Below are 15,324 nucleotides of genomic sequence, written 5' to 3' on the forward strand. Positions count from 1 at the left end.
CTGGAGAATGATGTGTTTACTGTGAGGGGGCAGACATGAAGATGTAGCGCTCAGACATATAGGACAGCTTCAGGCAGCATTCTGTATTTTTAAGAATCACAATCAGAAGTAAACAGCACAGCAGAGAGGCTCTGGCTGAGAAGAGGGAGGATGACTGCATTGTGTGGTTTTCCTCTAACCTGTATTAGAGGAGGGGGTTCTTTAAAGATATCAGCATTTCTGGCTATAAAACAACCACAGTCTCCTGGGACTGTTGGACCATCCATGTCTCAACAACATCCATGTCTGTGACATGTGAACACCCAGGACTTTCTGCCACAAAATGCTTCTTTGTGTGAAATGTACTCACTGCTGGAGCCTGGAGGCGGCGGTTCCGTCAGCGGCCACCGGAGGGCGCTCCTCGCCTGCTGATGAAATCCACTGAGCACATTGTATGAAAGGGAGAAGGGTTTCCTCTTCCGGGTCAGCGGTGGCAGAGGCAGCACCAGCAGCGGATGTGACGTCACTTCCGGGTTTCCCCTCTGTGTCCAGCCTGCTGCAGAGGAGGAAGGACCCCCTGTCTGTCTGTGCAGTTATCTTCATCTTCAGACCCTCACAGACCCCCCAGACCCCAAATCTGCACCCGACCCCCCCCCCCCCCCGCCCCAGGAGGAGGAGAGAGCCTGGAAATGTCTGCACAGGTTCCTGCTCAGGTAGGAGATTGTCAGCACCTTCTGCTGTGTTTGTAGAAATAGACTGAATAATCCTGGAGGAAATCTCTGCCAGGAGCCGGGCTGAGCTGGGCTCTTCTATCCGGGGACCTCTGGGGGGCTTTCCTTCTGGGCCTGGGGGTGTTTGTAGTCATCATTTGTGTTAAAGAGGTGATCTGTGCACTGCATCTTACTGCACTGAGGGTCTGTGTGCTGCATCCTACTGCACGGTGAGGAATCTGTGCACTGTACTGCATCTTACTGCACTGTGAGAAATCTGTGCACTGCACTATACCTTACTGCACTGTGAGGAATCTGCACTGCACTTCATCTTACTGCACTGTGAGGAATCTGTGTACTGCACTGCATCTTACTGCACTGAGAAATCTGTGCACTGCATCTCACTGCACTGAGGGTCTGTGCACTGCAATACATCTTACTGCACTATGAAGAATCTGCACTGCACTGCATCTTACTGCACTGTGAGGAATCTGTGCACTGCACTGTATCTTACTGCTCTATGAGGAATCTGCTCTGCATCTTACTGCACTGTGAGGAATCTGTGCACTGCATCTTACTGCACTGTGAGGGATCTGTGTACAGTGCTCTGCATCTTACTGCACTGTGAGGAATCTGTGCACTGCAATGCATCCTAATGCACTGTGAGGAATCTGCACTACACTGCATCTTACTGCATTGAGGAATCTGTGCACTGCATCTTACTGCACTGTGAGGAATCTATGCACACTGCATCTTACTGCACTGTAAGAAATCTGTGCACAGCATCTTACTGCACTGAGGGTCTGTGCACTGCACTGCATCTTACTGCATTAAGAGGAATCTGTGCACTGCACTGCATCTTACTGCACTATGAGGGATCTGTGTACAGTGCACTGCATCTTACTGCACTGTGAAGAATCTGTGCACTGCATATTAATGCACTGTGTGGAATCTGCACTACACTGCATCTTACTGCACTGAAGAATATGTGCACTGCACTGCATCTTACTGCACTGTGAGGAATCTGTGTACTACATCTTACTCCACCGTGAGGAATCTGTACTACTGCACCCAACTGCACTGAGGAATCTGTGTACAGCATCTTACTGCACTGTGAGGAGTCTGTGTACTGCATCTTACTGAACAATGAGGAATCTGTGCACTGCACTACATATCACTGAACTGTGAGGAATCTGCGCACTGCACTGCATCTTTCTGCACTGTGAGGAAACTGTGCAACTACACTGCATCTTACTGCACTGTGAGGAATCTGTGTACACTGCATCTTACTGCACTGTGAGGAATCTGTGTACTACATCTTACTGCACTGTAAGGAATCTGTACCACTGCACCCCACTGCACTGAGGAATCTGTGCACAGCATCTTACTTCACGGTGAGGAGTCTGTGCACTGCATATTACTGGTTTATGAGGAATCTGTCCACTGCACTGTATCTTCCTGCTCTATGAGGAATCTGTGCACTGCACTGCATCTTACTGCACTGCGAGGAATCTGTGCACACTGAACAGCATCTTACTGCACTATGAGGAATCTGTGCACTGCACTGCATCTTACTGCACTGTAAGGAATCTGTGCACACTGCACCTTACTGCACTGTAAGGAATCTGTGCACTGCATCTTACTGCACAGTGTGGAGTCTGTGCACTGCACTGCATCTTACTGCACTGTTAGGAATCTGTGCACACTGCACTGCATCCTACTGCACTGTGAGGAATCTGTGCACTGCATCTTACTGCACTGTGAGGAGTCTGTTCACTACATCTTACTGCACTGTGAGGAATCTGTGCACTGCACCTTACTGCACTGTGAAGAATCTGTCCATGCTGCACTGCATCTTACTGAACCATGGGGATTCTGTACACTGCACTGCATCTTGCTGCACTGTGAGGAATCTGTATACACTCTACAACATTTTACTGCACTGTGAGGAATCTATGCCACTGCACTGCATCTTGGTGCACTATGAGGACTCTGTAAACACTGTACAGCACCTTACTGCACTGTATCTTGCTGCAGTGAGGAATCTGTGCACTTTACTGCATCTTACTGCACTATGAAGAATCTGTGACACTGTACTGCATCTTACTGCACTATGAGGGATCTGTGCACTGCATCTAACTACACTGTTGAATCTGTGCACTGCATTGCATCTTACTGCACTGCAAGGAATCTATACACACTGGATTGCATTTTGCTGCACTGTGAGGAGTCTGTTCACACTCCACTTCATCATACTGCACTAGGAGTGGTCTGTGCACACTGCACTGCATCTTACTGTGCTATGAGGCATCTGTGCACTGCATCATATTGCAATATGAGGAATCTGTGCACAGCACTGCACCTTACTGCACTTTCTGGAATCTGTGCACTGCACTACATCTTTCTGCAATGTGAGGAATCAGTGCACTGCATCTTACTGCACTATGAGGAATCTTTAAACTGCACTGCATCTTACTGCACTGAGTAATCTGTCCCACAACACTGCGTCTTACGGCATTGAGGAAGCTGTGCACACTGCACTGTATCTTAATGCACAGTGACAAATCTGAGCACTGCGCATCTTACTGTGCTATGATAAATCTACCTGCATAATACTACACTATGATGAATCTGCACACACTGCACTACACCTTACTGCACTGTGAGGAATCTGTCACACTGAGCTGCTGTTTACTTTACTGTGAGGAATATGCTCACACTGCATCTTACTACACTATGACATATCTGTTTACACCTCACTGCATTTTAATGCACTATGAGTAATCTATTCAGACTGCACTGCTTTTAACTATACTATGCATGTTTTTTCCAGAGACAATCTATGCACTGGTGTTTGATGCACTATGCAGTATCTTTGGACACATGCACCTGCTCACTCATTCATTCATCTGCTCTCTCGTCCATTCAGAGTCATTGATCCATTAACTCAGTAATTCACAAATGAATCATCCATCCATTTATTCACCCATTAATCTTTCCATGTTGTCAACCTTTCATCCATCCACTCACTCATTCATTCACAAATATATTCACTCCTACATTTGTCAGTATTATCACTTAAGTGTTCATTCTTTCAATTCTGCAATCAGATCCAGCTATTTAGTCACCTATTGACTTATTCATGCATTTACCCATTCACTCATTGTAGGAAGTTGGCTCTATATATACTATCTCCAAGTGAGAGATAGTGTGCACAGAGTCCAAGGCTTCCTCTTAGAGGTTGATAGTGGCAATAATAGATAATACTAATGCTCTTTTTGTGGTAGTGTGGTCAAGCAGTTTGGCTTATCAGAGGGCAGTGTTAAGCATTTGTTGTACACACACAGGAAATAAATGAGAACACATACTCAAAGACTTAACTCCAGGCCACTTGGTTTTTATATAGAAAAATATTATTTTCTTAATTTATTTTAGAACCACAAGATTCAGAATTCAAGTAAATGCATAAATTGTAAGGTACTTGACATAGGTAAGTATAGAACTTTGAAGTAAAACTGTAATGTACATAGTTTTGTAACAAAAATGGCAATAAGCTATTATAAAACTGGACACTGCAAAAGTCAAGAGTTCCTGGGGGAGGTAAGTACAGGTTAGTTTTTCAGGTAAGTAAAGCACTTACAAGTTCAGTCTCCAGGGCATAGGCAGCCCACCGTTGGGGATTCAAGGATACCCCAAACACCCAGCACCAGCAACACAGGGCCAGTCAGGTGCAGAGGTCAAAGTAGGGCCCAAACAACATATGCACCTATGGAGACAGGGGGGTGCTCTGGTTCTAGTCTGCTGGCAGGCAGGGCACCGGGGGGCTTCTCAGGCAAGCCACCAACTGGGCAAGAAGGAGGTTTGCCTGCTGGTCCCTCCTGCACCGGTAGTCGTCTTCCCACGGGCCTGGGGACTGCGGGTGCAGTGCTTCTTCCAGGCGTCGGCTTCTTTGTAACCGGGCAGTCGTGGTCAGGGGGATCCTCCGGATTCTCTATGTAGGCGTCGCTGTGGGGGTGCAGGGAGGTCGTCTCAGGGTGGTATGTCGTCGGAGTTACCTGGGGGTCCTCGCTGCAGTGTTGTTTCCTCTGGACACGGGCCGGGGGCATCGGGTGCAGACTGTTGGGGACTCACGCTTCAGGACTGAGACTGGAGTCCCTTTAAAGATGGTTTCTTTGTTGCTGTTTTGGACAGAGCTACTGTCCACTGGAATTTCTTGGTCCTTTGGTTGCAGGTCAGTCCTCTTAGTCCTCAGAGGTCGCTGGTCCCGCTGGATGCGTCACTGTTGCAGGTTCTTTGAGTCTGGAGACAGGCCGGTAGGGCCGGGGCCAAGTCAGTTGTCGTCTCCATCGCCTCTGCGGGGCTTTCAGGTCAGCAGTCCTTCTTCTTGTTTCAGGTCGTCACGAATCTGAAGTCCTGGGTTCAGGCTCTCCCCTAAATACTGAATTTAGGGGTGTGTTAGGGCTAGAGGGCAGTAGCCAATGGCTACTGTCCCTGAGGGTGGCTACACCCTCCTTGTGCCTCCTCCCTTTGGAGAGGGGGGGGCACATCCCTGTTCCTATTGGGTCTAATCCTCCAAAGCAAGATGGAGGATTTCTCAAGGAGGGGGTCACTTCAGCTCTGGACACCTTAGGGGTGGTCATGGCTGAGGGGTGACTCCTTGTTTTTCTCATTATCTCCCCTGGACTTGCTGCCAAAAGTGGGGACTTGTCCTGGGGGTGGACATCTCCACTAGCTGGAGTGCCCTGGGGCATTGTAACAGGAAGCCTGAGCCTTTGAGGCTCACTGCTAGGTGTTACAGTTCCTGCAGAGGGGAAGTATAAAGCACCTCCACCCAGTGCAGGCTTTGTTTCTGGTCCCAGAGAGCACAGAGGCTCTCACCCCAGGGGGTCGGAAACTCGTCTCTCAGTGTCAGGCTGGCACAGACCAGTCAGTCCTGCACTGAAGGATTGGGTAAAATACAGGGGGCATCTCTAAGATGCCCTCTGTGTGCATCTTTTAATAAATCCAACACTGGCATCAGTGTGGGTGTATTATTCTGAGAAGTTTGATACCAAACTTCCCACTATTTAGTATAGCAATTATGGAACTGTGGAGTTTGTTTTGACAAACTCCCAGACCATATACATAATATGGCCACAGTGTACTTACAATGTCTAAGAACAGACTTAGACACTGTAGGGGCATATTGCTCATGCAGCTATGCCCTCACCCGTGGTATAGTGCACCCTGCCTTAGGGCTTTAAGGCCTGCTAGAGGGGTGACTAACTTAAGCAACATGCAGTTTTTTGTGTGCATGGCATCATGAGGGGGTTGCCATGTCGACTTTGCCTTTTTCTCCCCACCAACACACACAATTTGCAATGGCAGTGTGCATGTGTTAGTTGAGGAGTCCCTTAGGGTGGCACAATACATGCTGCAGCCCTTAGGAACCATCCCTGGCCCCAGGGCCCTTGGTACCACTGGTACCTTTTACAAGGGACTTATCTGTGTGCCAGGGGTGTGACAATTGTGGAATCAATGGTACATTTTAGGTGAAAGAACACTGGTGCTGGGGCCTGGTTAGCAGGGTCCCAACATACTTCTCAGTCAAGTCAGCATCAGTATCAGGCAAAAAGTTGGGGGTGGGGGGTAACTGCAACAAGGAGCCATTTTCCTACACCCATCCAAACACCCCCCCCCCCAGAAGATTGCCAATTAATGAATAAGCACTTTTGTTAATTAAAAAGCACATTTGGCTTTTTGACTTTATCGTTTTCTTATCTTTCTTAAAGCATCACTCTGAAGAGTGTGATAATTCTTGAAGGAAAGATCCCCCGAGGAAATTCTGATACCACAAGTTTTTTTTTTTTACCTCGCCATTCTTAGCTCCACAGGGTGAAATGGGGGATAGTGTGGCAGCATCCCTGAGTGAGCAGATGAATAAATGGGTGAAAAATTGAGAACTTTACCAGTTTTCCCTGTGACAAATTGTAAGGAAATGCCTCCTTGGCATGGTTACCCCCTGACTTTTTGCCTTTGCTGATGCTAAGTTTTGATTTGAAAGTGTGCTGACGCCTGCTAATCAGACCCCAGCACCAGTGTTCTTTCCCTAACCTATACTTTTGTTTTCACAATTGGCACACCCTGGCATCCAGGTAAGTCCCTTGTAACTGGTACCCCTGGTACCAAGGGCCCTGATGCCAGGGAAGGTCTCTAAGGGCTGCAGCATGTCTTATGCCACCCTGGGGACCCCTCACTCAGCACAGACACACGGCTTGCCAGCTTGTGTGTGCTAGTGAGGACAAAATGACTAAGTTGACATGGCACTCCCCTCAGGGTGCCATGCCAACCTCACACTGCCTATAGGTATAGATAAGTCACCTCTCTAGCAGGCCTTACAGCCCTAAGGCAGGGTGCACTATACCATAGGTGAGGGCATAAGTGCGCGAGCACTATGCCCCTACAGTGTCAAAGCAAAACCTTAGACATTGTAAGTGCAGGGTAGCCATAAGAGAATATGGTCTGGGAGTCTGTCATGCACGAACTCCACAGCACCATAATGGCTACATTGAAAACTGGGAAGTTTGGTATCAAACTTCTCAGCACAATAAATGCACACTGATGCCAGTGTACATTTTATTGTAACATACACCCCAGAGGGCACCTTAGAGGTGCCCCCTGAAACCTTAACCGACTACCCGTGTAGGCTGACTGGTTTTAGCAGCCTGCCACACACCAGACATGTTGCTGGCCACATGGGGAGAGTGCCTTTGTCACTCTGTGGCTAGTAACAAAGCCTGTACTGGGTGGAGGTGCTTCTCACCTCCCCCTGCAGGAACTGTAACACCTGGCGGTGAGCCTCAAAGGCTCACCCCCTTTGTTACAGCACCCCAGGGCACTCCAGATAGTGGAGTTGCCCGCCCCCTCCGGCCACGGCCCCACTTTTGGAGGCAAGGCCGGAGGAGATAATGAGAAAAACAAGGAGGAGTCACTGGCCAGTCAGGACAGCCCCTAAGGTGTCATGAGCTGAGGTGACTCTAACTTTTAGAAATCCTCCATCTTGCAGATGGAGGATTCCTCCAATAGGATTAGGGATGTGCCCCCCTCCCCTCAGGGAGGAGGCACAAAGAGGGTGTAGCCACCCTCAGGGCTAGTAGCCATTGGCTACTAACCCCCAGACCTAAACACACCCCTAAATTCAGTATTTAGGGGCTCCCCAGAACCTTGGAACTCAGATTCCTGCAACCTAAGAAGAAGAGGACTGCTTAACTGAAAAACCTGCAGAGAAGACGGAGACACCAACTGCTTTGGCCCCAGCTCTACCGGCCTGTCTCCCCCTTCTAAAGACACTGCTCCAGCGACGCGTTCCCAGGGTCCAGCAACCTCTGAAGCCTCAGAGGACTACCCAGCATCTAGAAGGACCAAGAACTCCCGAGGACAGCGGCTCTGTTCCCCAAAGACTGCAACTTTGCAACAAAGAAGCAACTTTGAAACAACACACGTTTCCTGCCGGAAGCGTGAGACTTTGCACTCTGCACCCGACGCCCCAGGCTCGACTTGTGGAGAAAAAAACACCAGCGGGAGGACTCCTCGGCGACTACGAGACCGTGAGTAGCCAGAGTTGACTCCCCTGAGCCCCCACAGCGACGCCTGCAGAGGGAATCCCGAGGCTCCCACTGACCCTGACTGCCTGCTTCAAAGATCGACGCCTGTTAAAGACTCTCCACCCGCAGCCCCCAGGACCTGACGGATCCGACCTCCAGTGCAGGAGCGACCCCCAGGTGGCCCTCTCCCTTGCCCAGGTGGTGGCTACCCCGAGGAGCCCCCCCTCTTCTGCCTGCATCACTGAAGAGACCCCTTGGTCTCCCATTGAAATCTATTGCGAACCCGACACCTGTTTACACACTACACCCGGCCGCCCCCGTGCTGCTGAGGGTGTACTTTTTTGTGTGGACTTGTGTCCCCCCCGGTGCCCTACAAAACCCTCCTGGTCTGCCTTCCGAAGACGCGGGTACTTACCTGCTGGCAGACTGGAACCGGGGCACCCCTTTCTCCATTGAAGCCTATGCGTTTTGGGCACCACTTTGACCTCTGCACCTGACCGGCCCTGAGCTGTTGGTGTGGTAACTTTGGGGTTGCTCTGAACCCCCAACTGTGGGCTACCTTGGACCCAAACTTGAACCCCGTAGGTGGTTTACTTACCTGCAAAAACTAACAAACACTTACCTCCCCCAGGAACTGTTGAAAATTGCAGTGTCTAGTTTTAAAATAGCTATATGTCATTTATGTGAAAACTGTATATGCTATTTGGCTAATTCAAAGTTCCTAATGTTCCTACATGAAATACCCTTCATTTGAAGTATTACTTGTAAATCTTGAACCTGTGGTTCTTAAAATAAACTAAGAAAATATGTTTTTCTATACAAAAACCTATTGGCCTGGAATTGTCTCTGAGTGTGTGTTCCTCATTTATTGCCTGTGTGTGTACAACAAATGCTTAACACTACCCTCTGATAAGCCTACTGTTCGACCACACTACCACAAAATAGAGCATTAGAATTATCTCTTTTTGCCACTATCTTACCTCTAAGGGGAACCCTTGGACTCTGTGCATGCTATTTCCTACTTTGAAATAGTACATACAGAGCCAACTTCCTACACAAATTGTGAAAGAAAAAGTGCTAAGTGTGCGTAATATTTAAGCACACGGTGTAATTCTGATTTGAGCATGAACACACATTACGGCCTCCAATATCATTTCCAAGACCCTCAGAAAGGGGCCCAGGGGTGTTTGATCTTGGCATTGAGAAAGACGACACACATTTCAGTTGAACAGACAGAGCTCATTCATGCATCTGCAAATACAACAGACACAAAAGACTTCAGTCGAACATGAATCACTAACAGTTCGTAATCTGAAGGTGGTTGATAAGTATAATGCACTTGTACAGGGAACATATTGGGAATCTAACCCTATTGCCTATAAAGTTTCAGCGGTTCTTGTACATCTGATTGTTTCTTATTTTAGCCGATGTCACATCCTCTCGCACAGGCACCATGAACTCTAGGATGTGTGTTTACAAGTACTGAGTGCTTCTTTTCGATTAGGGTCCTTCTGCGACTCTTGCTTTGATTGAAGTACTATTTTTTCTTTTTCCCCTTTGTTATTACTTCTTATTTTTACAAGTACTATTTTTTTATTGTCTACCCTGAGCGGGTGAAAAGCTAGGTCTGACTCTGTCAGGTGTTATTTTACTTATGTCTCAAAGAATGCACTTCTGATGGTAATCATGCTTGTATGAAGTTTGCAAGCAATGCAAGAGGGCCGGTGAGTATTGGGGGAAAACTGTGACAGCAGGATAGCACTTTGGATTTGGATGTGTGTGTACTAAAAAAACACAACAGAACATCACTCAACAAAGACATGAATTTTGCAATGCAGTAGAAGAAAGAGATAGCGTGCACTATCATAACTTATAATAAACTTTTTGCTACCTTTGTGACGTAGCATAGTGTCACGTAATATAGGCTAAACTGAGACGTAAACTGTGTATTGTAGAGTCAGATCTAAGCATTCATGCTTGAGGTTTATAGCTATTGCTAAAAGGTGTTTGCCATAAAGTCTTGCTATAGGTTGAGCCTCTTAAGAAATATCTAGGGCTTCATTATCAAGAAAGTGGTAGCGCTGCTTCACTTCGGAAATGCAGGGATGCGCTGTATTTATGAAAGTGGCAGCGCTGCGTCACTTCGGAAATGCAGGGATGCGCTGTATTTATGAAAATACGGCACAAGTCTGTGTTCCCCTAGTACTGGCGCTGAAATTGGCTGCCTAGCACCAACACGCCCACCCTTGCACCATAGTGAGAAGGGTGCTTGCCTTGTGGCGAATGCTTCTTTATGTGCAGATAGGTGTCCCCTCCTGCAGATAAACAATCTTTAATAGTGTTTTGCTCTTCCTATGTGTGCTGCAGAATGCAGCAAACAGGAAAAGCAAAAATGAGGTAAAAAAAATGTATTTCCGCCACTCTGGGGTGGCATTAGTTTTTGGCGCTGCCTCAGGTTTACGAATTCTGTATATATGGAAAATGTCACAGCGCCACCGAAGCGTCACTAAAAGTGTCGCTGTTGGGGTGCTCGGGGCTTTTAAATAAGTCCCCTAGTTCCTCACAAGATTTCCTCCCCGTTGCTATTGATCTACCACACAAGTCCGTACATTACTCCATGCGCCCAATGACAGCAATCCCGCTGTTCCTCTTCTTGTGCTGAAGTGTTTCCTTCTTTTAATTCCATGATAAAGCATCAAGTATGATCTGTGCGTCAAAGCTTGTGCTTGTCTAATCCTGAATAAAGTGATTGTGTTTCTGTTTCAGCTGCAGAACACCGCAGCCTTTTTTCTGAACACCATGCGTGCAGTCATATGACCGAGGATCGACTAATAAATGATCCTGGCTGCCAAACTCAGCAGGTCTTTCATCTGGTAAGTTCAAATGCCAAATCAGTATGCCACTGAGAATGACTCTTAATATCAAGAGAAAGAGAGAATTATGTTGGTCTGTCACACTTCCTCCTAAGTCACAACTGTACACAGCAAGGTGCGGAGAGAACACTAATTTGTAAAGCTACAGTTATTCCTATAATGGTTTATCTCATTAGGCCCAGGAATGATCTTTATGAGATGCACAGACCCGCACCCACCGAGGAGGCATGCTTTAACAGCGGGTCACGCTCCACGTTGGGTGGGCTGTGCAGGACCTAATGGGCCTCCATCAGCAGCACGTTCCTAGAGATCCTTTGTATTGTTTATGTGCATGAGGAGGCATGCTTTAACAGCGGGTCACACTCCACGTTGGGTGGACTGTGCAGTACCTGATGGGCCTCCATCAGCAGCATGTTCCTAGAGATCCTTTGTATTGTTTATGTGCATGAGGAGGCATGCTTTAACAGCGGGTCACGCTCCACGTTGGGTGGGCTGTGCAGTACTTGATGGGCCTCCATCAGCAGCACGTTCATAGAGATCCTTTGTATTGTTTATGTGCATGAGGAGGCATGCTTTAACAGCGGGTCACGCTCCCCAATGGGTGGGCTGTGCAGTACCTACTGGGCCTCCATCAGCAGCACGTTCATAGAGATCCTTTGTATTGTTTATGTGCATGAGGAGGCATGCTTTAACAGCGGGTCACGCTCCACGTTGGGTGGACTGTGCAGTACCTGATGGGCCTCCATCAGCAGCATGTTCCTAGAGATCCTTTGTATTGTTTATGTGCATGAGGAGGCATGCTTTAACAGCGGGTCACGCTCCACGTTGGGTGGGCTGTGCAGTACTTGATGGGCCTCCATCAGCAGCACGTTCATAGAGATCCTTTGTATTGTTTATGTGCATGAGGAGGCATGCTTTAACAGCGGGTCACGCTCCCCAATGGGTGGGCTGTGCAGTACCTACTGGGCCTCCATCAGCAGCACGTTCATAGAGATCCTTTGTATTGTTTATGTGCATGAGGAGGCATGCTTTAACAGCGGGTCACGCTCCACGTTGGGTGGGCTGTGCAGTACCTAATGAGCCTCCATCAGCAGCACGTTCATAGAGATCCTTTGTATTGTTTATGTGCAGTGGGCGAAAGACCGATGCTTTTAATTCCTTGATAAGTGTGAGGATGGAACATGTTTAGATTGGGTGATATATAGAATGATCTATCAATAACCTGTATTTTGTTAGTTGGTTGTATCCATATTACGAATAAAAAGTAAGAAGGTTGTCAACCAGCGGGTCATAATCATCCCACAAGACCAAGATAATTAATTACCATTCTGATATGGACACTCCCTCGTCATAATGAAGTAAATCATTGCAGTGATAATTGTAGCCCTACAAGTTGCTGTTTTCTCTGGGTCGCCGCACCTTGTGGTAGGTACAACTGAGAAACCCCCAGCTGATCGCCCTCCTAGGAAGTCTGCTCCTCTGTATAGGATCTGTTCTCCGGTGTCCGTCTTCTAACCCTCTTTCCAGTTCTCTCTTCCAAGATAAATATATGTATACAGAGGTGGGATCCAGGTGGTCGGAAGGAAGGTATCATCTTTCCCCGGCATGTTGGTCTAGCAGCAGAGCCATAACCCATGTATCCTGTGGAATTGGTGTTGGTCTCTAGGGCGATTAACCATAAATTAGTACAAGAAAAATCCAGCAGGAGTCATGGTCAAAAGTCAATGTAAGGCGTTCATTTAATTTGGTCCTAATTTACAGTCATTAAGAGATGGGCAGTAGCAGAACATCCAAAGTAAATCGACATATATCTCGTTCACCCACCTATCATTTTCTCTGCCAGATTAATAGTTCAACTCTGTTTATTATTTTGTTGTCAGAAGCTTGACACAGAGACCCACTTACCACCACCAGCTGGTGGAAATTGTCAGATGTTACTAAACATGACAACAAACTGCAACAAATCACCTTGGTCCTTCCGCACCCCTGGGGAAGTTGATTGTAGAAACTTACACGTAACGAGGCTCGAGTAGTAAATAGCTATTATGACGATGCTTTGCCAGTGATGGGAGACCTCTACCTGGACGGGTCTTTCATTTTGTGGGTGGATATGCAAGCGCGCACTACGTGAAGACCCTTAGACGTCTTCCTTTATTATAGACTTCGTGGTGTCTGCAGAGAGATTCATCAAACCTTCCCCCGGGCACCTTGTAGTCTTCAGGAGCTTGATATGCCTCTCGCACCTTCCTCCTGAGGCCGATTGATCACGCGCCTTTACACTACTATGCAGGCCATGCCCCCCTTGATTGTGCCCAAGGCTCGGGAGCAGTGGCAGGGTGAGCACGGTGAGGCCCTGACAGACCAGCAGTAGCGCTTTTGTTGCTTGCACTTGCAAATAGTCATTTCCAACTACTGGCTCCACTGCATCCGCCCCAAGTATCGCTTGTACCTCACACTCCTTCAGCTGCACTGCATGGGTCTTTGTGACAATGCACACTGTGCGCGTTGCAGGGAGGAAGGGGCTCATTCCTTCATCTGGCACAGAACTGCCCTCACATAGTAGGATATCAGGATAGAGTACATGAGGTTATTACTGACATTACAACACATGCAAAACCCCAAAGGCCAATATTGGCCCTATTGTGGTACGTGAAGGATATTCCTACCAGTGTTCGTAGACTTACTGCGCTATTGGTGCTCTTAGCTAAGCCCGGGATTGCGATGTGTGGGGCCGTGCTATTGGTGCTCTTAGCTAAGCCCGGGATTGCGATGTGTGGGGCCGTGCTATTGGTGCTCTTAGCTAAGCCCTGGATTGTGATGTGTGGGGCCGTGCTATTGGTGCTCTTAGCTAAGCCCTGGATTGCGATGTGTGGGGCCGTGCTATTGGTGCTCTTAGCTAAGCCCTGGATTGTGATGTGTGGGGCCGTGCTATTGGTGCTCTTGGCTAAGCCCTGGATTGTGATGTGTGGGGCCGTGCTATTGGTGCTCTTAGCTAAGCCCTGGATTGCGATGTGTGGGGCCGTGCTTGGATAGCTGATGCTGCGTTCTGCCTGGAGCGTAAGGGAGACTATTGGGCTTTAATGCCAGCACTCAACAGACCAAAGGAAATATGGGCCCCTTTGTGCAGTGTATGGTGCCCAGGCCGAGAGATCATGGGAGGGCGCCAGCAGTTACACCATGGTGCAGACTCGCCTACATTAGTGAGACTTGCTGGCGATGGCTGTCCTGGCTGCCAGATACGACCCGTACCCATTGCAGAAAGCCTATCTGTGATCTCTTGTAGCTCCCAGTGTGTCATTCGTCATCCATGATCTGACTTTGTTCTAAAGTGTACACTTTCTAAGTACTGAGTTGTTTTTGCTGTATAAGCTAATTAAAATATATATATATTTTGATAGCCATGATCATTTTCTGTCAGTTCTATATCACGGCTTAGCTATGTTGGTGTTCTTCCATTTTATGCGGAGTTAGTCTCTTCCCCAACCAGAGTCGCTAGCCCAAGTTCTCTGATCTTGGGTGTGAGGAGCTTAATGAAAGGAACCCATATTGTTTCAAAGTCACCATTCCCAGATCGGCAGATGAAGTGATGTTTTCCATCCCTAATATCCCCCATATTTGGTGAATCCAGTATCTGTGATTTCATCTGTTCTCCAAAGTAACACAATTTCTTGCTCCGCAGGACAAAGAGAGACAGTGACATCTGTCTCCCTCTTAGTGAGCGTTGGGGCTATGGTTGCTTATTCGAGATGCCCAATATGATGTAGGCTGGAAATGTAGGGGTTTGTGTGTGGAACCTTCTGTGGATGTCAGTTAACACCTTTTCCCAGTAGCGAGTACGTTTTTACCAATGCCAAAGCAGGTGCTTCAGCGTCCTTGGGTTGCCACAATTATCAGAACATTCCCAGGATCTTCAACTTAACACAGGGTTAATGTACCAGTATTGTTTTATCTTAACTGATGTTTCTTTGCTGACGACAATTCCAGGCTGGTGCGTCCCCTCTAGAGTATATAATTCCACTCTTCATATGTATCCGTCCTACCGAACTCAGATCCCACCTTCTTTGAGCTGAAGATTTATCCTTGTGAATATCCTGATATTAAAGTTTATAGATATCAAAGAACAAGTGTTTGTTGCCTCCAGTGATTATTGACCATCTTAGGTCTCGCCTAGAAATGGCA

The 15,324-nt window shown here is 47.6% G+C and overlaps 1 protein-coding gene across 2 annotated transcripts in view; it reads left to right on the plus strand.

Moving 5' to 3' along the window:
- Window positions 1–511: 511 nt before the first annotated feature.
- The window catches only part of LOC138287287 (zinc finger protein 84-like), an 85,007-nt gene continuing 70,194 nt past the window's right edge, over window positions 512–15,324 (plus strand). The window contains exons 1-2 of one of the 2 annotated variants that reach the window (XM_069227642.1): window positions 512–692; window positions 11,039–11,145. The gene's annotated coding sequence lies outside the window, so the exon portion shown is untranslated. The remainder of the gene's footprint in view (window positions 693–11,038; window positions 11,146–15,324) is intronic. The other variant, XM_069227643.1, reaches the window with a different exon arrangement.

This window comes from Pleurodeles waltl, chromosome 4_1 (genome assembly GCF_031143425.1).
Source record: "Pleurodeles waltl isolate 20211129_DDA chromosome 4_1, aPleWal1.hap1.20221129, whole genome shotgun sequence".
In the NCBI taxonomy this organism is placed as follows: domain Eukaryota; kingdom Metazoa; phylum Chordata; class Amphibia; order Caudata; family Salamandridae; genus Pleurodeles; species Pleurodeles waltl.